We start from the raw sequence: 27,958 nt of genomic DNA on the forward strand, positions 1-27,958 counted from the left end.
TCTACTGCCAATGTTTGTCTGTGGAGATTGCATGGCGGTGTGCTTGATTTTACACACCTGTCAGCAACGGGTGTGGCTGAAATAGCCGAATCCACTATTTTGGCCATGTAGTGTAGTTTTTCTTATGACTTTCAAGGATCTTCTACAAAACTGGCCTCCCAGTATCACACATTACCGTTCTGTTAGTGTGCAAATGTTACAGGATAGTTGGTATAGTATATTAGTTTGCCGTCCTGGAGATTACATGTCCAGACATACAGTATGACATTTAGTTTTAGGATTAGTGAAGATAAAGAGAGTGCAAGTTGTACAATGTATTCATGCAGTTTTATCTGAGACCAAAATTACATATCTTCAAAACAGTAACACCCATTGTTTGAGGAACCCCCCCCCCCCCAGAATTTGCGCTTTCCCGCTTTGTTGTATTCTTTGGGAGTATGAGACAGTCTTCAAAGAAGGAAGGCATCAGTCAGTCGAAAAATTTACATTTCAATGTAGTTGAGTGCAGATGCAATCTGGTTTAAATGCTGGCAAATGTGACAGAACACAGAATGCATCCGGAGTTAATGAACACACTCACTCCATTTAAACTACGTGAGAGGGCTACTACTTCACATCACAGTATATCACAGCATCGCTACTTACAGTTCTCTCTTCATTCAATTAGCTCAACTGACTTGAGAGACTTCAGGAATCAGACCGTTATGAGGAGTGTAATCACAGAAGAGGTCTTAGTTAGTTAGCCAGATTCAATCAAAATGCCACCCGGCTGCATCTGAACAATGTAGACAAGCGCTATGCATATTCATTACAGGGTCTAATACAGGACTAGGTCTCAGTTCTTTAGTGGCATTTTGATGCTGGATGATTTTGTGAGAAAGAATTAGTATGATGACGAAGTTCTATATTTCAAACACTTCTAGTAGCAGGAAAGATTTCAATAGTCAAGATGAACAACATTGAAATGTTTAATAAAGTTCTCCTAAAAATCACAATACAACTATTTTATAAATACAATTGGTGAAAAAAAAGTCAATGTCAAAAATATACATACAGTTATCAGTCTTATCCTTTGAACTTCTGAATCAGGCAATAGAGATAAATGCATTCTATTAATGCAAGTGCTACTCCACCACCACAATTCAAAGTAGCCTAATTGCTATCCATAAACACATTGTCTATGTTTACAGTGGCCTATACCAAAGAACATAGTAGCCTCTTTAATTTCAGTTGGCCCAAAATTCCCCCCATCAACAAACAACGGTCGATGGGCTCGGTTGCCAACCTGTCCTGCGCTCGATTTCACTAGGGCCCCTCTTAGTTGGCCTCTTCTCATCTCCAGCGCTGCACATTGGGACCTGGCCACCAGTCTAGCAGGCCAACTTGGCCTGGCCACTCAGCTCTAGTGTGTTCAAGGGCTTGGCATAGACAGCTTCCAGGAAATGGAGGGGCAGCAGGCCGAACAGAGCAACCAAGAAGCCTACGCTGGCCACCGACAGCAGAACGTATTGGCTGATGAAGAAAGTGTCTACGGTCTGCAGGAGGAAAGAGATGTTCAGACAGTTATCAGTTCATTGGTTTATCAAATAAGTACAAACTGATGATAAATGGGTTAGTTTAGGATAGATGGTTTGTGTATGTTTGATAAGTAGGTATCTTGTGTTTAAATGGTTGGTGTAATTCCTCTTTCTTCCAACAGATGTCACAAGTGAGCCACTGCAATCAGTTCTGGGGAGGGAGAAAATGGAAGGCAAGGCGAGGCAGGTTACCCCTTACATTTCACTATAAGCCAAATGTTAAAGGCCCAGTACAGTGAAAAACATGATTTCCCTGTGTGTGTTATATTGGCGCACACTATAAGGGTGGAATAATACTGTGAACTTGTGAAAATTATGATAATGCCCTTTTAGTGTAAGAGGTAATTGAAAAGACTGCCTGAAATTTCAGCTTGTTTTGGTGGGATAGTTTTGGCCTGCCTTGACATCATCCGGAGGTCAATTAGTTAGACCAATAACAAACAGCATTCTAAACCCCTCTGCCATTCAACAGCTAGTTTTTCCCCTCCCCACTCAGACCATACCCAGACAGTCCTAGTAAAATTCATGCTTGAGAAATTGCTCTTGCTAAGTTAGGTACTAATTGTTACCCAGAAAGGATTTGATATTGAGATGAAAACAACTGCATTGGGCCTTTAACATGGACTTTGGTAAACGTATCACAGTGTCTGACTTGATTTAGTAGTTATTATATTGTACTCAAGCAAACATTTTTTTTTTACATTTTTAGTCATTTAGCAGACGCTCTTACCCAGAGCGACTTACAGTAGTGAATGCATAGATTTCATACATTTTTCCCCCCGTAGTTTTCCCGTAGTGGTCCCCCGTGGGAATCGAACCCACAACCCTATAGTGCAAGATAGTGCAAGAGACTTGATAATAGCGATGTGAGTCATTCAAGGCTTTCCTTAAAGCTAATGATCCCTCAATGTCTGCAGTATGATCACTTGTTGCATCATCCACTTGAAATGTCTTTTCAACTAAAATCATTTTGGCATGTTGAAACTTGATGATAGCAAAAACACAAATGATTCATGACACCAAAAAATTAATTGAATACATTAAGACCAATATTCCTCAAAAGATAGGATACATACTAGGGCCTTGGTGTGAGGCAAGGGGGGGGGCATCGTCTCTGGTGAATGCAGTGTTCTCTCATTTAACGCATCTCACTTTCTTATTTGCCAATTAGCCAGCGAGCGGAGCCCAGAGCTGGGGCCCATGTTTTATTAATGTGGCATCGGACTGCTCGGTACTGGGGCCCTGTCTGGGGCAGGCCCTAATTGGCACTGTGTTATTTTGCTTTTGTTTAACAGCGAGAGGTTAGCGGTTTCTTACACTAGTGTTCACACACACACACTCTCAGTCACATACAAGTGGAAACCATGTGTTTGATGTATTTGATACAATTCCACCTATTCCGCTCATTACCACGAGCCCTTCCTCCCCAATTAAGGTGCCACCAACCTCCTGTGCTGTACACACACTCTCAATCATCATATATGCTGCTGCTAGTCTATCATATATCCTAGTCACCTTACCCCTATACATGTCTACCTCTATCAATCCAGTACCTTAGGGGTAAGGTGACTAGGATATATGATAAACAGTCTAGAAGCAGTATATATGATGATTGAGAGTGTGTGTACAGCACAGGAGGTTGGTGGCACCTTAATTGGGGAGGACAGGCACGTGGTAATGGCTGGAGCAGAATGGTATCAAATACATGGTTTCCATGTGTTTGATGCCATTCGCTCTATTCCAGCCATTATTATGAGGCGTCCTTCCCTCAGCAGCCTCCACTGGTGTACAGTATCAATGTGTGTGCACGTTGTGTGTGTGAGCGAATTAAGTGAGTGTGTGTAGAATGTGCATAGAGTGAGTGTGTATAGAGGGTCAATGTAGACCGTCCACGTAGCCATTTTGTTAGCTATTTAAACGGTGCATATTATTATTTTAGCACACAATAGCTAGTTATTAGGAGGTAAGTCACATAGAAACATAGAATGTAATTTAATAGGATCTCTGTGGTAAGGAATATCTGGTTGAGCCTCTTCCAAGACAGCCTTCTACAAGATAGTTGCCTGTTATACCCCCGTATTTCAATAGACCTTCTGGCATTGTTTTTGATGTAATGATAGCTAGTACTCCAGTTGTAGACCATTGAGACAACTATTTACAATGTGCAATAGGCAGCAGAATTAAAACAATCTTAGCTATGCTTGTTTATTTTTTATTTGAATATGGCCTAGAAATTATGTACCCCACCGGTAATCTTTTAAATCAATAAAATAGTTTCGTTTTTTTACACATTCCAAAGACTTGAAACTCATCTACAAGTCAATTAATATTTCACAACATAAACCTAACTACATTAACACTTTGCTGTGGGAACATAGAAATCCTTAAAAAGTATCATGGCAGAACAGCAAATCCTGAATGTATTCACAAGATTATGAATGCATGCAGTCAAAAATAGATTGCCTGAATCTGATTCCTCAGGTCCATGTGTGAGGTGATCTTGCCCATTGGCCTAAACTAACAGGACACTAGGCCTACAGCACTATGAATGCGTCCCAAATGGCACCATATAACCTATTTAGTGCAGTACTGCACCAAATAGAGAATAGGGTGTCATTTGAGACGCAGTTCATGTCTCCCTGTAGTTCTGGTTTTCCCATACACACACCGGCCAGGCTGGCGGTGCCCTCTTTGGGGTGGCAGCTTGGCGGATCTGGCTGCGTTATTTGGCAGGCGGTGCAGGAGGAAAGCACTACAGTCTGTTTGTGCTGCTGTTGGGGAGAGATAAATCAGACCAGGTCTTTACGACAAACACACCGCCACATGTTCTGAATGCAGCTCTGCAGCCAGGACCAGCAGGCCACTCTGCTAGGCCTACATACATGGACCACAAAACAAAAGCCATGATGATTTTTTAAAAAAGTTGCAGTTTACTTGTTTGGGACAAAACCCTCTGTGTTGTTCAGGGGAATCATTTGATGAGCTCAACTACTCTATTCAAATTCAATAGATCGTCATACTCCATTAAAAATCAGCCTACACTGCACTGCAGTGATTTAGCAGACATAAACATAAAATGTTTTTATTAACTTTTATTTTTTCAGGGTAGCCCTCAACACTACAATTTCAACATAACAGTGCATGTGTAATCCTGAGTGACGTTCAGCCAGTGCACAGTAAAGTGCTGTGTGGCCAGTTCAGTTTTTGGTGCTGCTGTTAGTACACTGTTCAACTTGAGTATCAATATTAGAAAACACATGACACCAGTGGCTCACACTTCTGAAGAGAGCCTTTGAATTCCAAGTGTGCCAACAACAACCTTCTGCTCTGACAAGGCAACTATTGAGGCAGCCAGCTGCAGTTCACTTGCAAGTGTGTGTGATTACAGTATTATAGCTTACCTCAAAGTCTTTGAATGGTGACAGGGTCTCTGAGCTGCGGGGGAAGAACACCAGGATAAGAGTGGAAATGAGGGCCAGCAGGAAGACAGGGATGACCCCTAAGCTGTTAGTCAACAAAAACAATACCGATATATAATTTATATTAAACACAAAATCTAAGTGTGAAATAGGGATTGGTCAGTGGCAAATTCTCTACCAAGGTATTCCAGCACACAGCTTTGACCTACTACAGTAGCCATGTTGGTCTATTGTACTTCTAACAACATGTAGGCAGATTGTTTAGGATTCAAACCTTCTCAAACAGACTAATTCATAGTCTTAGAGGTGGTACTCCCACCATAGTGTGAGTTGTACTGTATACAGTACAAAGGGAAAATGTTTTATTCTTCATTAAATCATTTTCCTAGTAATCACTTGATTGGGTGTTCTGTAGGACTAATGCAAATTTGGCCAAGGGCACTCCAATCAACCCAATCAAACCTGTAACCAGTAAACTAACCCCTTTTTACTAATTTTCATGCTTTGTTTAGACAGGCAGCCCAATTTTGATCATAGTTTTCACGAATTGGTGTTTTGACCAATCAAATCAGCAAAGAAAAATATCTGATGTGAAGAAAAGTCACATGGATTGGTCAAAATACCAATTAGTGGAAGAAAAAAATCTGAATTTGTCTGGCTGTCTAAAGGCAGCCTTAGTGAAGCAATTCATTTTCTCAGTAAAATCATGACAGAACCATTTCAGCAGTAGTGAAAAACATGTAGCCTAGCTGGTATCAGTGGAAATAACAGTTAGTCTAAAAACAAATGACACTAAGGATGTAGGGCCTAAGTATTTAATATCATCTCTGAAATAAATTATAAATGTGTACAGTATAATCCTCAAAAGTGTAGGCCAAGGGATTGAGGTGGAAGAGCCAGTGGGGCATTCACCTATGACCCTATGATTACAGGACATGCCACAACACCACCTGTGACATGACAGCCTGGTCTCATAGACTAGACGTAACATAGTTTAGTCCGGGACACTCAAATTAGTATGATATGTTACGTTTGGTATTGTTACATAAAACAGATGGTTACTTAATTCAAAAAAATGAAAGTAGGGTGGTTTGGCGGGTTGGGCATAGAACGCAAACATCTAGCAACCCAAAGGTTGTGAGTTCAAATCTCATCATAACAAATTCAGAAATGTATAAACTGACTACTTACAACTTTTTAGCTATTTGCAACTACTTAGCATGTTAGCTAACCCTTCCACTATCCCTTTTAGTTAACCCTTCCCCTAATCTTAACCCTAACCCTTAGCTTATGTTAGCCACCTAGCTAGAATTCCTGACATATCATAAGTTTTGCAAATTTGTAACATATTGTACATTTTGCAAATTTGTATGCAATAAGAATTGTAATTCGTAAAATATCATAGGAAATGGGTGATGGACATCCTAAATTAATACATACACCATCTATAAAAAAGTATGTGGACAATCCTTGAAAGTAGTGGATTCGGCTATTTCAGCCACACCGTTGCTGACAGGTGTACAAAATCGAGCACACAGTCATGTAAACATTGGCAATAGAATGGAATTAGTGAAGAGCTCAGTGACTTTCAACGTGGCACCTTCATAGGATGCCACCTTTCCAACAAGTCAGTTCTTTACATTTCTGACTTACTAGAGCTTCCCCGCTCAACTGTAAGTGCTGTTATTATGAAATGGAAACGTCTAGGAGCAACAATGGCTCAACCGCAAAGTGGTAGGCCACACAAGCTCACGGAACGGGACCGCCGAGTGCTGAAGCGCGTAAAAAAAACTTTTAAAAAAAGCCTGTCCTCGGTTGCAACACTCACTACCGAGTTCCAAACTGCCTCTGGAAGATACGTCAGCAAAATAATTGCTTGTCGGGAGCTTCATGAAATGGGCTTCGATGGCCGAACAGCCTCACACAAGTCCAAGATCACCACGCTCAACATCAAGCATCAGCTGGAGTGGTGTAAAGCTCACCGCCATTGGACTTTGGAGCAGTTGAAATGCGTTCTCTGCAATGATGAATCACACATCACCATCTGGCAGTCCAACGGATAAATCTCTGTTTGGCAGATGCCAGGAGGACACTACCTTCTCCAATGCAACTGTAAAGTTTGGTGGAGGAGGAATAATGGTCTGGGGCTGTTTTTCATGGTTCAGGATAAGCCCCTTAGTTTCAGTGAAGGGAAATCTTAAAGCTACAGTATACAATGACATTCTTGAAGATTCTGTGCTTCTAACTTTGTGGCAACAGTTTTTGGGGAAGGCCCTTTCCCGTTTCAGCATGACAATGCCTCAGTGTGGAAGAACTTGACTGGCCTGCACAGAGCCCTGACCTCGACCCCGTCGAACACCTTTGGGATGAATTAGAACGCTGACTGCGAGCCGGGCCTAATCGCCCAACATCATTGCCCGACCTCACTAATGCTCGTGGCTGAATGGAAGCAAGTCCCCGCAGCAACGTTCCAATAGCTAGTGGAAAGCCTTCACAGAAGATTAGAGGCCGTTATAAAAGCAAAGGGGGACCAACTCCATTTAATGCCGATGATTTTTTTATGAGATGTTCGACGAGTAGATGTCTACATACTTTTGGTCATGTAGTGTACCATAAGAAACATTTACTAAATGGGGAGTACAGAATAATACAAATACTATAGTTGGCCTTTTTTTTAAGTATGTAGTTCTATCCTTGAGCTGCTATTGTCTATTAATGTTCTGTATTATGTCATGATTCATGTGGACCCCAGGAAGAGCTAATGGGGATCATAATAAAATACCAAAAGACCAGGTTGGCAATCGACATGAAAGTCCAGACCTCTTGGCCGAGGTAGAAGTAGGCTATTCAGGGTAATACAAATGAGAAAGTCCTGTACAATGTTCACTGGCATCATATCAGCACAAGATAATGTGTACAAAATACTAAAATGTGTTTAGGTATCTAGGTAACTTAGACCTGCATGTGTGTATGTATTCACAACTTACTTAGTTGGTCCAGTAGCTCTCAAGAGTATCATCCCCAGCACGAAAGCTACAATCCAGATAAGAGCAATGAAGAAAACCCCAGTACCCATGCCCAATACCGTACCAGCCATTCTTCACCAAATCAAAGGGCTAGACTAACGCGTTTACTAGCTAACTACTCACATAGGTCTTGAGGAGATTCAAATGAGCTGTGTTGTTGATCAAGCAAAGCTATTTGCGTGAAATTGTGTTTCTACAAAACGAGTTGCATCGTTTGAACTGGCATTTTTCACTCGCAGTTGACAGTCAAGTTTGATTAAAAAAACGAGTTTGTTAGCTAGCTAAACGGCTAGCTTGTGCGTGCGTACTGTTAGTAACGAACTTCCTTCCCAAATAATTGACTCACTGTTCGAGACCGCTCATGATAATGTTGTGTGAACGCAAACATTCCAACTGTCGCCTACCAACCGCTTACATGCGAACTGTTTAGCAACTACCAACTGGCTCTCTTGGTTACAAATAACCTTCAATTTCATAGGATAGACCACTAGGGCAAAGCGCCATACAGAGTGGTTGTTACTAAATACCGAATAGAATGCTGGGAAGTGTAGTGTATTCTAGTCCTAGCTGAAGTTGCATCTGAAATTGGATAGGGTCGCTTGTGTTTATTTGCTATGAACTACCTAGGCTTTAACTTTGGATGCTTTTTTTTTACAATAGTATAACCACGATAAATCCAACTAACGTGGTGATGATTATGTTGGTGATTCAACATGGGTAATTTCAATCACAGGCTGCCGCAAAATGCTTTTCAGACAATATCCAGCCTACAATTTCATGAGCATTGACACAAAGGCTAGGCTATGACAAAATCTTAATTTGGCCTACTAAATCAAATCAAACTTTATTTGCCACATGCGCCGTATACAACAAGTGTACACTTTACCGTGAAATGCTTACTTACAAGCCCTTAACCAACAGTGCAGTTCAAGAAGAAGAAAAAAATGTACCAAGTAGGCTAAAATAAAAAAGTAATAATAAAAAGTAACACAATAACAATAACGAGGCTATACAGGGGGCACGGGTACCGAGTCAGTGTGCATTTGTACAGGCTAGTTGAGGCAAGGTGGGGGGGGGTCAATGTAAATTGTCCAGTGGTGATTTTTATTAATTGTTCAGCAGTCTAATGGCTTGGGGGTAGAAGCTGTTGAGGAGCCTTTCGGTCCTAGACTTGGCGCTCCGGTACCGCTTGCCGTGCGGTAGCAGAGAAAACAGTCTATAACTTGGGTGAGTGGAGTCTGACAATTTTATGGGTTTTCCTCTGACACCGCCTATTATATAGGTCCTGGATGGCAGGAAGCTTTGCCCCAGTGATGTACTGGGCTGTTCGCACAACCCTCTGTAGCGCCTTATGGTCAGATGCAGAGCAGTTGCCATACAAGGCGGTGATGCAACTGGTCAGGATGCTCTCGATGGTGCAGCTGTAGAACCTTTTGAGGATCTGGGGGCCCATGCCAAATCTTTTCAGTCTCCTGAGGAGGAAAAGGTATTGTCGTGCCCTCTTCACGACTGTCTTGGTATGTTTGGACCATGATAGTTCGTTGGTGATGTGGACACCAAGGAACTTGAAAGTCTCGACCCGCTCCACTACAGCCCCGTTGATGTAAATGTGGGCCTGTTCGGCCGCCTTTTCCTGTAGTCCACCATCAACTCCTTTGTCTTGCTCACATTGAGGGAGAGGTTGTTGTCCTGGCACCACACTGCCAGTTCTCTGACCTCCCTATAGGCCCTCTCATCGTTGTCGGTAATCAGGCCTACCACTGTTGTGTCGTCAGCAAACTTAATTATGGTGTTGGAGTCGTGTTTGGCCACACAGTCGTGGGTGAACAGGGAATAAAGGAGGGGACTAAGTACACATACTGAACATGTAATATTTGTAGCCTATTGCCACTGTAAAATTGGAATAATATATCATTATGAATAATGAATAGCGCAGACCTAGACCAATAGCCTGGCTCTTTTTTTTCAAAGGTGTGTCATCATTGTGAAGTTATGCAATGTATCCATCCTCATGCTAGGATGTCTGCTACAATGTTTCCAATGAATGTAGCCCATCACTTGCTTGTCTCACCGTCAATATGTAATTTTTAATTTGCGCCGACAGGGGGCCGGCAGACTCCGCGGTTTGAGTAGATGGAGATGCGCAGGGCCGGGGTTTGTGTGGTGGGAGACCAGTGGAGGTGATGGGAGGGGGGCTACGAGGAGGCAGATGAGGCAGGGGTGGGGGGGTGGTGGTGGTGGGGTTGGGGGTGGGAGGGGTCTTACATGGTACACGTCACTGCTTGTGCAGGGGAGTATAGGCTGTGTTGTCAGCCTAGTGTCAGTCTGATGAAGATTGGCATTCAGGTAAGCTGTCATTCATTTTCAATGTCAGAGCATGGAGCCGGCTAACACTCCAGCGTCATTACAAAAGGCAGCACATTATTCATACAGACAGGGCCATGCTAGGGAAAGAGAGAGAGAGCGCGAGAGAGAGAGCGAGAGGGAGGAAGTGAGTGAGTGAGAGAGAGAGAGCGCGAGGGGAAGAGAACAAGATAGACAGGGAGAGAGGGGAGGAGGGAGAGAGTGCATGTGCGAAAGGGAGGGAAGAGGAGAGGAAATAGAGAACAGAGAAGGGTGATACATTTTTGTACTGGATGGAAAGACGAGGATTTGTGCTTGATGCAGCGTTTGGATGAATAAAATGGCCTATGTATGTTTCAGATAATGGCATTAGGCGTTTTCGTTTTGCGTGGACACTTTAGTTTTCAAGGGATATGGAGAAGAGAGAATTATCGAAGACTGTACTAGACATTTTTAGACACTGCACCTGAACGTGCTTTCCGACAATGGATTCATGCTCATTGAATAATTATTTCTTAATTAATTAATATGCATGTATATATTTAGTTGTTTTATTAATTGTATTTGCAAATATGTTTTGACTGGCATAGCCTGTATGATAGACCTATTTCATGGATATGGATTTTATTCATATTCACATCGAGTCGTCTATAATTTTCATAGATTTTTAGCTGGACGATTGTCTTTAAACTTCATTGTATTCGATCGAATCATTTTCATAAGCTTATTGTTATTGATGGGCTATAGGTGGAAGAAATATCACCTCTTCTATAAGGAAAAAAACACGTTTTGCTGTCAGACCTGGCTGGTAAAATAACTAATAGTATAGGACTAACTTTAGGCTACAAAGAGTCCCGTTTGGCATCAATAAGCTATCCCAAATCCACTGTAAATAACTGCTAATGTATGTAATATAAGTATAAGAGGATGAAAGTCAACAAAATTGTTTATAATTGACAAATGGGCTACATTAATAATCTATTCACGTATAGGCAATTGAGGCGCATTATTTTTGCGTTTATGGCACATAGGTTATGCGTTATGCTAGACATTGTAGCCTAATCATTGCCAATTTGTCTAAACTACAAATGGTACGCTGGTTATGGCTTGTCAGTCAAATCTTGCAATAGCCTGAGCATGGCAAAGAGTTTTAAAGATTTTATTGTAGCGCTATGTGGTTTGGATTAGATCATTTGAAGTCTTGGCACTTGGCGCTCCAACAAAGCAATCCAACCCACTGACCTATTTGTATGCATTATAGTCAGTGTTTTAGTTTGAATTAATCTGAAATAGCATCTTGTAAAATATTGTTATAGTTATTTAATTGCCCTAGTCAACAAGTCGGATGACTTTAATCCATGTATCAAAATAAATTCAGTTTGGTACTTTATTAGCTACTGTATTTCTATCTTTCTACCTTCATAAGTGAATGGCTTGTGGCTGTCGTCAACTCAGTGACTACAATGTTTGCTTTTCATTGCTGAGGCATACCCTGCAAGACCTCTCCAGTCTGAACATTAGCCCTCTTTGTGTGGCACGACTCAATGCCTAGTCGCTATATATACTTTCTATTTTGGATTACTTGTTTATTCCAGGACTGGGCTTTTAGTGGGCTGGGCATTTTACATTATGTGACTCTCAAAATGTCACATAATTTGGAGTTGACTCCAGTCATGTATTCACAATTTATTGCCATGTATAGATTATAAAGAATTAAGCTATTTTGTCTATCTCCCTCTAAGCTTCAAAGTTGTTGAACATTGTAGTGAGTTCTGATTCACAATTCATGCATTCAATATGTGCCCATTTGCAATGTTTGGTCTTCTATTATGGTTTTATTTAGTCGAAGTAGTTGAGGTATTATTGGGTATTACCCTGCATCTGATATTAACTCACTTTTGTTAATTTATATTTAAACTAAACTGATATATACATACAAGGTATTACCACAAAAATGATTATATAAACTCCATTTGAAGGAGTATTCCATACAACCTCTCAAGTTCTGATTAAAGTTATATTCAGAGAGCATAATTCAAAGCAGTTTATATTTAGAGCAAAATCAGAAGTTGCATCTTATTTGGAAATTGGAAAATAAGCCATGTACATGCCAAGTAATTGTAAACATGAAATGTGTAAAACTACTGTAAAGAAACATATAATATGTTAAACATGTTATATTGAAAGCTAATCTTTAGGCCTCACTCAACTAAAGGGCCCTGTTCAATCAACTTTCAAGAAGGCTGAAAGTCCTTGTGGTATAGGGTTGAACATGATGCAGGGTCAGTGTTGTGCACAGTGACCCTTATCCCTTTATAAATACAAAATCTGATGTCTTTGCATGTTGTACTCACATTACCAAGCAAGAAATGGTAATAAAACTGCTGCGGCAATGTATTCACAAGTCACATAACAAAAGCTAGTGACTCAGGCATTTAGTCCCCTAGGTATCTACCACATATGGGACAGTCGTAAACACTTCAATGGACCAGATTTGTTTGAACTTTGACTATGAACATAAACAATGCATTTTCTTAATTTGTCTTTATTTGTGTTGACAGAAGAATATGAGTCAAAGAATGAATGTAACTTGAGTGTCTGTTAAATAAATATCAGACTCATGATCCAAGCAAATAATTCAAAAGTTAGTTGTGGAAAATAAGAGAGTCAAATAACACACACACACACACACACACACACACACACACACACACACACACACACACACACACACACACACACACACACACACACTATAATCTCCATTTTGTCACAAACCACTCATCCTTAGTGCTTGTGCCATTTTGTTGTGTACCCCACACAATTCCAAATGTTGGTAGATCGGGGTATTGACAATTTAGATGCTCCAAAACCCTGCTGGGATCCTAATTGCTGATTTGTGTCATGGGACAAGCAGCCCAGGGGCAAAACTGCAGATACAAAACACCCAGACATTATTTGCATATTCCCATTCTCCAGTTTATGGGTCAATTACATTATTACTGTGCTCTCCTGCAGCTTTTTGGGGATAATCACTAATAAAGTAATTCAGTCGCACAAATGAAGGAAATAAGCAGAGCGAGAAAAGCATATGTTATAAACCAATTTGTGCATTTATGTGTGGCCATAAAGCGATTGAGAAAATTTAAGTGATGTGCAAATGCCTGCTATTTCCTTGCCTTAGCCCCTAATACCACCTCCTTCACTGTGCCAAAGTAACAAATACATCATTTTCTCTGAGAAAACCATCAAGGTTTTTCAGGTCTCATTCTAACTAATAACCCCATTTCATAATCTTCGTCTTAGCAGTCAGATGGAGCGGGAGAGAGCGCGAGAGAGAGAAGGGGAGAGAGAGAGTTGTTTTGTTTGAAATCATTCATGAGGCCTTAGTCTGCTGGGTGCATCGCGTTGGAGTGCACCAAGGTCTTGTTCTATCCCCGGGAACATTTGGGCCTTTTTCTCTGCTGTACAGGCCTCCATAGTGCAGCACACCAGCAGACCTCGAGATGATTGGGATGCATGTTGTGGCCCCTACATCAGGGTCCCTCACCTGCCAGGCCCACTAAGCTTGCTTGATCCCTATTGCTCTCTTGAGGAGGGACGAGGCCTGCTTTAACCGTCGGAGGGCTCAGTATAAGGACGACCCTGGATGCTTTTATACTTTATCCCTCGCCCCATTATCCCACTACTGCTGCGTTGGCATCGCTCTAACTCTAAGTCCGTCACCGGGGAGCGACATGGAGAGGAAACAAATTTGCTTGATTTATGCTCTGGAGGAGCAGTGGATGTATTTAACGATCTGCCATGTTGTTTGTGTCATGTGCAATTGGCTGATCCTTCGCTGCTGCTTGCTCAGTCTGCAGAAGGACTGAAAATAGATAGGGTCATGAAAATGCATTAGAACTCTCAGATGTTTTCCAAAGCCACTACATTTGAATAGCAACCAGCAGATGTGAATGGATTTAGTTCCTATTACTTTAACAATATGCTTTCCAAAATCATCAGATCACCAAGTATACTAGGCAAGATCTTTATGGTTCTGTAGAGGTTGTCCAGACAACCCTCATGGTTGGAGATCTGGATATGAGTCTATAACTATAAAACATCACAGTATGTCGTAGCATTGAATAAAAGATTTAGTCATTTGCTAATGATTTTAGCTTCAGCACTTTGATCGTATTGCCCTTTTTTAGAATGAGGAAATGAAGTAACAGCAGGGAGACATTCCTGAAACTAAGCAAAACTCACTAAACAGAATGCTGATGTTTTTAATTATGTTTAGTTGAAGTGGATGTAATTATAGTGTGATAGATCATAGTCAAGCTGTGAATACAGTTATTTATTGACAATAATGACAATAATGTTTATTGAAAGTACATTTAAACTTCTTTACAATATGATGGTGATGATGATGACGATGATGACGATTATTATTCACACCAAAATCAAGTTGTTTTTTTTACTGTAAAAATGATTATTCAAGGATCAAAAGCTAAATCAAATTAGCAGCAGCTTATTATTAATTCTGCATTTAAAGACCTTTAACAAGACTGCAAACCTCTTTGTGCTTTTGCTTTTTATCTCTGGTGGAATGCAGATAATCCTAATAAATTAATACAGCCTCACAGAGAGAAATATGAAGCCTGCCAGTAAATCCTGAATTTATTATATTCAAGAGCCCTGGTAACAGCTGAGCTGGGTGAGGTTAGAAATATTTGATTTTGATTCAACAGCAGATCAAAGCAGAGAAAATCACACCAACCGCTATGGATGCCGCATATTTGTGAGCTCCCTTCTCCAAAAATACATACATGTATGGGCAGCAATATGGTAACCCTACAGTTGGTTAAAAAACATACACCCTTAGTGGGAGACTCTTGGAACGTAGGTTAAAACTACAGCTAGAGCTACCATTCATATTCCCACAATTAGTTTTGAGGTGTGAAATGTCATTCTCGAGTTTCCTAGACATTTTGTCTGGCTGTGTTACAAAGCATTGGCCGAGACACAGAGGGCGTGGAGAGAGTACTACTCCTTGGTGGTAACCAAGACAGTTGTCTTGATGGAATCTGGTTGGCCATTTCCTTATGTTGATGATTGGCACTAGACAGTAGTAGACTGTACTTAGAAAAACAGTACACATGTCCATTGAATGGATGCAATCTCCTAAGTGCCATTTTGTCCTAAGAAGTGCCATCTCTCACAATTTGCTGGAATGACATCACTCAGCCCTTTCTGCCTAACTGTATACTTCCTGTGTATTTCTCAGTGTATTGTATTACAGGACATCACTGGTTTGGAGGACAATATTTTCCCTCTGTACTCTCACCTCCTGGCTTTTTAACATTAGTCTATAATCGAGTTTCCGTCCCTGCAAATCCATCTGTACACCTTGTTTTTGTTCTCCCTATGATGTCCATAGAGGTTTATTATCAAAAGCCAGTTGCAACGTCTGACATAGGAAATCAAGGACATTTTTCTGATGGGCTTTGTTATAGCAGAAGCAGTGCGTCAAAGGACTGAAAGCATCGCTTAAGCGGCAATGACAGAATAATCTATTGTATTGCGTTTTAGTGGAAATTTCACTTATTAACTACAAATTACTTCCTCAATGTGGTCCAATTCCTTGTAAAAAGCACCATGATTTTATGCTGACATTGACTATTGGGAGTGCATTTTATTTCTCCCTGGTAATGTTATGTCTTATGTTTACTAGACTTTGACTCTCCAAAATACTTTAAGGAGTACCGTTTTATCTCCGCAATATAGTGCATTAACGCATTTTGGCTGTAGGGAGACTGTAAAGCTCCCAGCTTCTCTCGGCTTTGACATATTAGATGATTTAGGGGTTCTAGGCAATGTAGGTCTTTGAAAAACATAGGTCCCTCTAAAGCTAACTCTTCTAGGCTTGAGTCAATGGTTCCATAGTTTTGTGCATTGTTCATGTTGAACTCGGTGATATTCAGTCTATTTTGGGGATGGAAGAGAGGACATTTTTACATTCAGCTTGTCCACATGTTAAGATGTACTTGATAGTTGATACTGTACTTATTTCACGTTGTCCAAACTTTAAGAATCTGAAATGTACTTTTGTTCAAAGTAAAGTTTGTGGACGTTTTCCCATTCTGTTCCCTAATCCTAAAATAGAGAAGTTAATTAAGAAAATAATCTCCTTCCAAATTGATGAGCCTCAGATAACTGTGGGCGATTCATACACATGCTTCCTCAAGTTACTTTAATGGTCTTTGACAACTTTTATTGAAACCAAAATTGAGAAAACGTCAACTTGCAAAGTGCACAGTACACCAAGAAGGCCGTATCTGCCATATTCAGATAATTCAATCATTGCTTTCCCCTCTCTTGTTCTCACCCCATTAGTTTCAGAAAATTATGACTCTGGCACTCAGTGAGGGTGTGTGAGAAAACAATAAGTGAGTAAGAAAAACACTGACGTTATGTTAAAGCTACAGGATTGCGTTGAGAATCAGTCCCTTCGCACTTCGCTTTTAGTCAGTGAGACTGGATTCTTTTGCTGTTTTCCTCGTTAAAGTTTTTAGATTTTGTTTGGAATTTCAACAGCTGCTTCCCTTGCTCAGTCACAGAGTATGCTTGCACAATTCCTCTGCACGTTCTAGTTCTTGTATAGAGAAGCGAAGTAGACTTGTTGTGACATCACTCACAGTTAATGTGAGAATGTAAAGTTGTGGCCGGTTGCCCTGCAGGATAGGTTAGAAATGTCTGAATAGCTCACTGCTCTTTCAGTTCCTTTGCAAGCAGATCATGTTTAGCCCTAGCCTGTGTTACTTTAGCCTCCCTACAAGAGAGCATGCTCCTGTATTGCTGGAGGGCTAGAGCCCAAGGGGGCCAGGGGTGGTTTGTGAGCAAGGACAAGGTTTCTTAGAAATAGTATAGAGTAGGCCCGAGACACTGATCTAAGGTCCGTTTTGCATTCCTAATCTCTAATGATTAAGGTTTTGGGTAGGGTAAACTGATCTGAGATCTGTGCAATCTAAGGATGACTTTTAAACGCTACAGGTTTTCACTCCTCAACAGGAAATGCTCAGTGACATGTTTATGGAGATCCCGTTGAATTTTGTATCCAGGAATTTCATTCAGCCTTGAAAAAAGGGAGTTAATATGAAATCTAAACCTTAAATACAGTGAAATGTATATGAAACGACTGTGTATGAATGTGGGTACTCTTATGCCTTGATTCTTAATGGCACACACACACACCACGTGAATGAAAGCTGTGTGTTTGTAAGACTTTTTAGGCTAATGCCAGTTCTGATTTAAGAAGTGGTTGCATTTTTATGACTCAACATGCATCTTACTTCCCACTGGCTGTTCCAAACCACACGCCAATCCTTATTTTATGTTCTTTCACATTTGTTACGTTTTATTGGACCCAAGGCATCAAGTTGTTGCCTTTCAAGTCAGAATGTAAACAAGAAGATGGCAGATGTATAAAGTGGATGCAGAGGCTCTGGGAAATATTATCATAACAGACACAAACTCTAAAGGAATCTTCACACAGAACAGTTGGCGACACAAGAATGGTAGTAGTTTTATTGTCCATGTTAGAGTTCCCCTGTCTTCCTTATACCCATTGTACCAAGAGATTGAGAGAACACCTATTTATTCTACTCAGACTATGTGTCTTAAAACAATGGCCCTAGTTCCTATTTTCCTATTATGCAACTATCAACATACAATAGAATTAACACTTTCCATATTGTAAAACATTTAGACATTTACCATTGTCTTTAAATTACGTGACTAACCTCATCTTATCAGGGTTGCTTTATAGCAGTAAATAAAGAAAATATGAATTGTAATAAAATGTCTAATTGTATTGTCGTACAGACATTTTATAGATGTTAATTCAAGCTTGGCAGTACATTATGTAGAGTAGTATGTAGAGACAGTACTCATTTTCAACCTAGTCTATCACAGAGCTTTTCTCCACTACAAAGACTTTTGTGACTTCTGTCCATAATTGGTTACCACTCTTTTATCTTATTATCTGTGTGCGCATCATTATTGCAGTCATCACATTAGATTATTTCATGCATAATAAACAGATTCAAACTGTGTGCCGGGTAATTAGTATGTTAGGATATGTGCCGCGATATGAGCTTTGCTTTTCTAATGATCCTATTGTTCCTTCTGTCTATGAAAAGTGTGAGTTACTGATACAAATTTGGCACGGTTGAATAAGCAATGTATTTCATCATACCATTTTATTTCTCTATACTTTGCTCTTCTTGGAAGCTCCAGCAAATAGAAAAAGATACTAAAGAAATATTACAGAGAGCGATTGGCATGATTTGATTCTGGTTTCTGGTAGATAGATATTAGTCGATTTAAATCACAGATGTGCTAGAGTCCATTCACAAAGAAAGAGTCCTTTGACATTTTATGTGTTGATAGCTCCACTCAGGTCTGTGGAATTTGCAATGCATTGAACTGCATGGTTTTGATACAGGTTTGGAACTTCTTGGCAAGTTAAGGCCAAGTGCCTTAACACTAAGCTGACTTTTAGAATGATCACTTTTGGCTGTTTGTTGGCAGACATGTTAAGGTTTTTAGGAAGAGAAGAGTACAGTTCTCTGTAGAGGTCTAACAGACAAAAAGATGTGGGGATTTTGGGCCCGCTGATAACAAATCAAATCAAACTGTATTTGTCACATGCGCTGAATACAACAGGTGTAGACCTTACCGTGAAATGCTTACTTACAAGCCCTTAACCAACAGTGCAGTTCAAGAAGTGTTAAGAAAATATTTACCAAATAAACTAAAGTAAAAAATAATAAAAAGTAACACAATAAAATACAGTAACGAGGCTATATACTGGGGGTACCGGTACCGAGTCAGTGTGCGGGGGTACAGGTTAGTTGAGGTAATTTGTACATCAGCTTTTGTCAACAGAATTTAAGCTAATGTTTTAAATTTTCTGCACTCTGCACTGTACTCATCTTGTCATGAATGACTGAATGAATAATCTATAGGAATGAACAGAGTCCAGAAAATAGGGATTTTAAATCCTCTTTTCCCCCTAATTTTGTGGTAAATATTTTCTTTTTTCCCATGGTTGGGGTCAATTCAAATTGAAGGGAGTAAACTGAAAATAGTTTAATTCCAAAACGCTATCTATTTTCAGAAATGTTGGTAAATTAGCTATTATTGTTTAAAGAAATTCTTAAAGAGATTTGTGTGACTTTTCACTGTCTAATCATGGCATGGGGTTGTTCAAGGACAGACATGTATTTGTTTAAAATCTATCTCTTGATGGTTTCATTTCAGAGAGACAAATAATTTTACTAAATGTTATATCCTCCTCACTGTCAGAGAAATAAGTAGTCCTGCTTGGTTTTAGCCGCTGCTCTCATCCAGAATGACTTACAGTGAGTGCATTCATCTTAAGATAGCTAGGTGAGACAACCACATATCACAGTCAAATATACAGGATGCGAACATTCCATTCCAGCTAAACAACAGATATATAGCATTTATCGGAAAAACACATTTTAATACACATCTAAAATATTTTAATTAAACGTCTGAGAACAGTCATATTTTACACACATACAGTACAGTATGAAGGTATCCATAAGCAATCATTTCTGATAAAAAAAACTGAAATGTAAAAAATTGGTGGATATAGCATTTTGGATATAAACTCTTCTTCCATTCTAAAAAAGGGCATTTTTTTCAATGACTTCTGAATAAATGAAAATTAAAAGCTATTTATTTTTAAAGCTTTTCAATTTCTAAATGTTTTATTCAAATCACTTCCAGAACTGACTGCCTTAAATTCGAATTGACCCCAACCCTGATTTTCCCCAAGCATAACACACAAAACACTGATAACCAGCCTATGACCATGGAGGTTTTCGCCAGATGCTTTGATGAGCAACTACATGCCTTTTCAATGGCCATAAACGACCACATATACTGTTTATATCCATTTATAAAACCCCACTGCAAATTATTTATAACCTCCCTGCAACCTGCTCCACCACTAACTCATAGTAACAATAGACTTGTCTAGTTTCATCATATTTCATTGGGTGGTTTGGACGGGCCTTTCATGGCATCATCTGGACACCGAGAACCAAATTTACAAGAGACTAGTCATGTCAGAACGTTAACAGGTTAATGCCTGTGGATGATCCAGCGAGCTTACCAGAGTCATAACCACATAACCGCCTGTCTCCGCCACCATACCATTCTAAAGACAGTGACTATTGACCAACCAACCAACCTGCTTCCCCAAGGTCAGAGTTGAAACAGGACACCTATAACGAGCCACAGTGGGTTCACAAAAGGCGCAGCACCGTACACCGGAGAACACCAGACTATGTCACCTAATAGTGAACCCCTGTCCTCCGTCTTCCACTTGACTTCAGTCCTCCCCTCCCCCGCCACTTACTTTAAATATCTAATTTTATAATGGTGTCCCTCAAAAGGTTGATGACAGCTCTGTGCTAAAAGTGAAATGTAAACAGCTGCTGTGTAGCGTAGAGCGACCGGTGTGGGGCTGAACACGGCAGCCAGTGGGTCTGTGGTTCGCTGTCATGTCGGCAGTAGAATGACAAGGCCTAAGGTGAGGTGAGAAGCCTTTCCACACCGCCAGAAGTTCTGGCAGTTCTGTTCGGTGTCTGCCCGGTCAAACTCCCCTGTGGCAAATACATGGCACACTCCCCAGGTTGGCTCGGGCCAGTTATGGGTAAATGGACATTGTAGCCCCTGAGTGCTGATCTGGGGTCAGGTGTGTTTGTTTAATCTTAATGAGTAAGGTTAGGGATCGGGAAGGGAAAGCTGATCCGAGACCAGGGCTGTGGAACCGTCTGTCAGTGCAGAGTTTTCTGGAGGTGAGATGTCCCCAGTAAAGAGCAGGATGGTGTAGGATCACTTGCACCTTCGTCTTGATTCCAGTGTGTGTGTGTGTGTGTGTGTGTGTGTGTGTGTGTGTGTGTGTGTGTGTGTGTGTGTGTGTGTGTGTGTGTGTGTGTGTGTGTGTGTGTGTGTGTGTGTGTGTGTGTAACAGCCATTTAACAGGCTGGCTGTTGTCCCTGGTTTCCTGCTGTGGTGGTATTTATAAACGGTTGAAGACATTTAATACAGATTGCCGCACACCTCTCAGCTTTCCCTGTTCTCTTAAATACATTTTGTACTCAGAAACATACAGACAAGCACATACATGATACATCTATCCAGAGTTTGAAATTAGCTGGTGCACACTGGTACTGATTACCTGCACCCCAAAAGTTCTAATTCTTGAGTACCAGCACATCTTATAGAATATTGCTTCTAAAATATTGACCCTTGTACAGCTAAATTAAAACAGTATAAAACATTTATGAACTATGTGCTTCAGAAAGGGTTAACCTTTTCCTTCCTACTTAGAGAAAGAGAGAGGAGTCTCGAAAAAAACAGGCTAAAGGTCAGCTAGCCAGGCTGACTTCAGACACAGACGGAGAATTCCACACTGTCTTGACTTTTCAGACCCTTGCCCTTCTTCTGCCAAGTTCATTGTGTTCCCTCTTCCCTCCACCCGCTCTCCCTTCTGCTAGACAGAGAGACAACAAATTCACTTCTGGGAGACGTTGTGGACCCATTGGAGGCCCAATGGAGTAATATAAAACAGGCATGTCTGTATCTGACCCTCCAAAAATAGGGAAGACACCACCAGGGGAAGATAGTTTTATTGTCCCCCAGCGTGCATTAGATCAGCCAGCCTAGCATTCGCTAGTGGAGGTTCCATCCACCCTCCACTGAATTCATCCCCAAGCCTGAGGAATCTGCTGAAAATTCAGTGTCTCAGTCTTTTCCCCTCCATTACCCCTCTTCCCTCCTTCCTTCCTTCCCCTAGCTCCACCCCCCCCCCCCAATAGTCTGTGGACAGGAAGCTAGGCCCTAGCTTTCTGGGAAGGGGGAAGTGTTGGTTCACCTGGGTTGTGCTGGGATGACACAGGTTGGAGCTGGGTTTGGGGCTAGGACTAGGGATGAGGCTATTGGGGTGGGACTAAGGGGCAGGGGATAGGGATATGGCTCATGGGGCTGAGAGCTACTTCTATAGAGCTGAGGCTGAAGCTACTTCTACAGAGCTGGGGCTGGAGGTACTTCTATAGAGCTGAGGCTGGAGCTACTTATATAGAGCTGGGGATGGAGCTACTTCTATAGAGCTGGAGCTGGAGCTACTTCTATAGAGCTGGAGCTGGAGCTACTTCTATAGAGCTGAGGCTGGAGCTACTTCTATAGAGCTGAGGCTGGAGCTACTTCTATAGGCTAGGGCTGGAGCTACTTCTATAGAGCTGAGGCTGGAGCTACTATAGAGCTGAGGCTGGAGCTACTTCTATATAGCTGAGACTGGAGCTACATCTATAGAGCTGAGGCTGGAGCTACTTATATAAAGCTGGGACTGGAGCTACTTCTATAGAGCTGGAGCTACTTCTATGGAGCTGGAGCTACTTCTATAGAGCTGGAAATACTTCTATAGAGCTAGAGCTGGAGCTACGTCCATAGAGCTGAGGCTGGAGCTACTTCTGTAGAGCTGAGGCTGGAGCTACTTCTATAGAGGTGAAGCTGGAGCTACTTCTATAGAGCTAGGGCTGGAGCTACTTCTATAGAGCTTATGCTGGAGCTACTATAGAGCTGAGGCTGGAGCTACTTCTAAATAGCTGAGGCTGGAGCTACGTCTATAGAGCTGAGGCTGGAGCTACTTCTATAGAGCTGGGGCTGGAGCTACCTCTATAGAGCTGGAGCTACTTCTATAGAGCTGAAGCTGGAGCTATGTCTATAGAGCTGAGGCTGGAGCTACTTCTATAGAGCTGAGGCTGGAGCTACTTCTATAGAGCTGAGGTTGGAGCTACTTCTATAGAGCTGAAGCTGGAGTTACTTCTATAGAGCTGGGGCTGGAGCTACTTCTATAGAGCTGAAGCTGGAGCTACTTAATAGAGCTGGAGCTGGAGCTACTTCTATAGATCTAGAGCTGGAGCTACTTCTATAGAGCTGGGGCTGGAGCTACTTCTGTAGAGCTGGGGCTGGAGCTACTTCTATAGAGCTGAGGTTGGAGCTACTTCTATAGAGCTGAAGCTGGAGTTACTTCTATAGAGCTGGGGCTGGAGCTACTGCTATGGAGCTGGAGCTGGAGCTACTTCTATAGAGCTGGGGCTGGAGCTACTTAATAGAGCTTGAGCTGGAGCTACTTCAATAGATCTAGAGCTGGAGCTACTTCTATAGAGCTGAGGCTGGATCTACTTCTATAGAGCTGAGGCTGGAGCTCCGTCTATAGAGCTGAGGCTGGAGCTACTTCTATATAGCTGAGGCTGGAGCTACTTCTATAGAGCTGAGGCTTCAGCTACTTCTATAGAGCTGGAGCTACTTCTATAGAGCTGGAGCTACTTCTATAGAGCTGAGATTGGAGCTACTTCTATAGAGCTGAGGTTGTAGCTACTTCTATAGAGCTGAGGCTGTAGCTACTTCTACAGAGCTGAAGCTGGAGCTATGTCTATAGAGCTGAGGCTGGAGCTACTTCTACAGAGCTGAGGCTGGAGCTACTTCTATAGAGCTGAGGTTGGAGCTACTTCTATAGAGCTGAAGCTGGAGTTACTTCTATAGAGCTGGGGCTGGAGCTACTTCTATGGAGCTGGAGCTGGAGCTACTTCTATAGAGCTGGGACTAGAGCTACTTATTAGAGCTGGAGCTACTTCTATAGAGCTAGAGCTGGAGCTACTTCTATAGAGCTGGGGCTGGAGCTACTTTTGTAGAGCTGAGGCTGGATCTACTTCTATAGAGCTGAGGCTGGAGCTCCATCTATATAGCTGAGGCTGGAGCTACTTCTGTAGAGCTGGGGCTGGAGCTATTTCTATAGAGCTGAGGCTAGAGCTACATCTATAGAGCTGAGGCTGGAGCTACTTCTATAGAGCTGGGGCTGGAGCTACTTTTATAGAGCTGGAGCTGGAGCTTCTTCTATACAGCTGAGGATGTAGCTTCTTCTATAGAGCTAGGGCTGGAGCTACTTCTATAGAGCTGAGGCTGGAGCTACGTCTATAGAGCTGAGGCTGGAGCTACTTCTATAGAGTTGGGGCTGGAGCTACTTTTATAGAGCTGGAGCTGGAGCTTCTTCTATAGAGCTGAGGCTGTAGCTCCTATAGAGCTGAGGCTGGAGCTACTTCTATAGAGTTGAGTCTGGAGCTACTTTTATAGAGCTGAGGCTGGACCTACATCTATAGAGCTGAGGCTGGAGCTACTTAAATAGAGCTGGGGCTGGAGCTACTTCTATAGAGCTGAGGCTGGAGCTACTTAAATAGAGTTGAGGCTGGAGCTACTTCTATAGAGGTCAAGCTGGAGCTACTTCTATAGAGCTAGGGCTGGAGCTACTTCTATAGAGCTTATGCTGGAGCTACAATAGAGCTGAGGCTGGAGGTACTTCTATATAGCTGAGGCTGGAGCTACGTCTATAGAGCTGGAGATGAACCTACTTCTATATAGCTGAGTCTGGAGCTACTTCTATAGAGCTGGAGCTACTTCTATAGAGCTGAGGCTGGACCTACTTCTATAGAGCTTGGGCTGGAACTACCTCTATAGAGCTGAGGCTTCAGCTACCTCTATAGAGCTGAGGCTGGAGCTACTTCTATAGAGCTGAGGCTGGAGCTACTTCTATAGAGCTGCGGCTGGAGCTACTTCTATGGAGCTGAGGCTGGAGCTACTTCTATAGAGCTGAGGCTGGAGCTACTTCTATAGAGCTGGGTCTGGAGCTACTTCTATAGAACTGGGGCTGGAGCTACTTCTATAGAGCTGAGGCTGGAGCTACGTCTATAGAGCTGAGGCTGGAGCTACGTCTATAGAGCTGAGGCTGGAGCTACTTCTATAGAGCTGAGGCTGGAGCTACTTCTATAGAGCTGAGGCTGGAGATACTTCTGTGGAGCTGAGGCTGGAGCTACTTCTATAAAGCTGAGACTGGGGGACTGGGGCCTGGTGCTCAGATCTGGTGTTAGCAAAAGAGCAGATGATGCGCTATTGGTTTCCCCACTAGACCCGTGGGGGCCTGGGGAGCATGGTTCAGGTCATACGAGTTATGTGTGCTAGCTAGAGAGCTCCTTCAGTTTTATTAGATTGTGGAGGGTGATGGAATAGCATAAACTGCATGGACGTAGCATTTTAAACACATTTTCATGTCGTGAAATAGTATTGACAAAGATTGTAAAATGGACATGTACCATTGGGCACTGCTAGGTTGAGTTTGGTCTTATTAGCCAAAGGGCCTTAGTTATCGCTAGTGTAGACAACATTGCTAAACACTAGTTTGTGTAATGTTTTAGTGCTAATCGTATGTAATATAACGTTTTCTAGAATCAAACCATTTGGAAAATATAGAATGGAAGATGGAAGTCATTTAGAGTTGCACTGCATTAGGACAAACTGACGAACCAGTGACCACACCACAAAGTTCATATCTCTTCAATGTTACTTTCCAATGTTCCGTCTCTGTACTTCCTTTTGCTTTACCCTTTACATCTCCCACCACTGAATATAAAGGTAGCAATTTGCTAACGCTTTAGTAGGAATCACATTGTATATGCATAGCTAAGTTATTAGGTATTATTGGCAATTTATCAGTGTTTTCTTATTCACACACTGAATAAATGCCTAATTAGCAAACATACCTAGAGTGAGGGAAAAAAGTATTTGATCCCCTGCTGATTTTGTACGTTTGCCCACTGACAAAGAAATGATCAGTCTATAATTTTAATGGTAGGTTTATTTGAACAGTGAGAGACAGAATAACAACAAAAAAATCCTGAAAAACGCAGGTCAAAAATGTTATAAATTGATTTGCATTTTAATGAGGGAAATAAGTATTTGATCCCCTCTCAATCAGAAAGATTTCTAGCTCCCAGGTGTCTTTTATACAGGTAACGAGCTGAGATTAGGAGCACACTCTTAAAGGGAGTGCTCCTAATCTCAGTTTGTTACCTATATAAAAGACACCTGTCCACAGAAGAAATCAATCAATCAGATTCCAAACTCTCCACCATGACCAAGACCAAAGAGCTCTCCAAGGATTTCAGGGACAAGATTGTAGACCTACACAAGGCTGGAATGGGCTACAGGACCATCGCCAAGCAGCTTGGTGAGAAGGTGACAACAGTTGGTGCGATTAATCGCAAATGGAAGAAACACAAAAGAACTGTCAATCTCCCTCGGCCTGGGGCTCCATGCAAGATCTCACCTCCTGGAGTTGCAATGATCATGAGAACGGTGAGGAATCAGCCCAGAACTACACAGGAGGATCTTGTCAATGATCTCAAGGCAGCTGGGACCATAGTCACCAAGAAAACAATTGGTAACACACTACGCCGTGAAGGACTGAAATCCTGCAGCGCCCGCAAGGTCCCCCTGCTCAAGAAAGCACATATACATGCCCGTCTGAAGTTTGAATGATTCAGAGGACAACTGGGTGAATGTGTTGTGGTCAGATGAGACCAAAATGGAGCTCTTTGGCATCAACTCAACTCACTGTGTTTGGAGGAGGAGGAATGCTGCCTATGACCCCAAGAACACCATCCCCACCGTCAAACATGGAGGTGGAAACATTATGCTTTTGGGGTGTTTTTCTGCTAAGGGGACAGACAACTTCACCGCATCAAAGGGACGATGGACGGGGCCATGTACCGTCAAATCTTGGGTGGGAACCTCCTTCCCTCAGCCATGGCATTGAGAATGGGTCGTGGATGGGTATTCCAGCATGACAATGACCCAAAACACACTGCCAAGGCAACAAAGGAGTGGCTCAAGAAGAAGCACATTAAGGTCCTGGAGTGGCCTAGCCAGTCTCCAGACCTTAATCCCATAGAAAATCTGTGGAGGGAGCTGAAGGTTCGAGTTGTCAAATGTCAGCCTCGAAACCTTAATGACTTGGAGAAGATCTACAAAGAGGAGTGGGACAAAATCCCTCCTGAGATGTGTGCAAAGCTGGTGGCCAACTACAAGAAAAACGTCTGACCTCTGTGATTGCCAACAAGGGTTTTGCCACCAAGTACTAAGTTATGTTTTGCAGAGGGGTCAAATACTTATTTCGTTCATTAAAATGCAAATCATTTTCTAACATTTTTGACATGTGTTTTTCTGCATTTTTGTTGTTGTTATTCTGTCTCTCACTGTTCAAATAAACCTACCATTAAAATTATAGACTGATCATTTCTTTGTCAGTGGGCAAACATACAAAATCAGTAGGGGATCAAATAATTTTTTCCCTCACTGTATGTATAAACTGCAAATTAGTGACTATGTGATCCTATATCAAAGTGTTAGGTTTAAAGATTTGTTGGATAAAGTTTATTTAGTTGACTGCAAGGTTAAATAAAAACAAATATCTGCCCATCACAGAGATAGAAGTAGCAATTTGGAATCACTGAATAATTTACAAACTTTGGACAAACGTTGCTTCCATGACCATGATGCAAAGAATCAATTGCCGATACAGGAGAAGCATGTCAGTTTTAAATGGATTGAATGTGTTTTCAGGGCTTTATGAAGAGGATAAGATGTATAGAGTGAAAGAGGTAGATTTTGTTTTGGTATT

General features: G+C 41.7%; 2 protein-coding genes across 4 annotated transcripts in view; one reads left to right on the forward strand and one right to left on the reverse strand.

Moving 5' to 3' along the window:
- Positions 1-8,532, reverse strand: part of LOC106603667 (roundabout homolog 1) — a 70,417-nt gene extending 61,885 nt beyond the window's left edge. For 2 of the 3 annotated variants that reach the window (XM_014197622.2, XM_014197619.2), the window contains exon 1: positions 7,984-8,532. The gene's annotated coding sequence lies outside the window, so the exon portion shown is untranslated. The remainder of the gene's footprint in view (positions 1-7,983) is intronic. The other variant, XM_014197620.2, reaches the window with a different exon arrangement.
- Positions 8,533-10,281: 1,749 nt separating this feature from the next.
- pknox2 (pbx/knotted 1 homeobox 2) overlaps positions 10,282-27,958 on the forward strand; it is a 139,812-nt gene continuing 122,135 nt past the window's right edge. The window contains exon 1 of the mRNA XM_014197623.2: positions 10,282-10,368. The gene's annotated coding sequence lies outside the window, so the exon portion shown is untranslated. The remainder of the gene's footprint in view (positions 10,369-27,958) is intronic.

This window comes from Salmo salar, chromosome ssa04 (assembly GCF_905237065.1).
Source record: "Salmo salar chromosome ssa04, Ssal_v3.1, whole genome shotgun sequence".
NCBI classification, from domain to species: domain Eukaryota; kingdom Metazoa; phylum Chordata; class Actinopteri; order Salmoniformes; family Salmonidae; genus Salmo; species Salmo salar.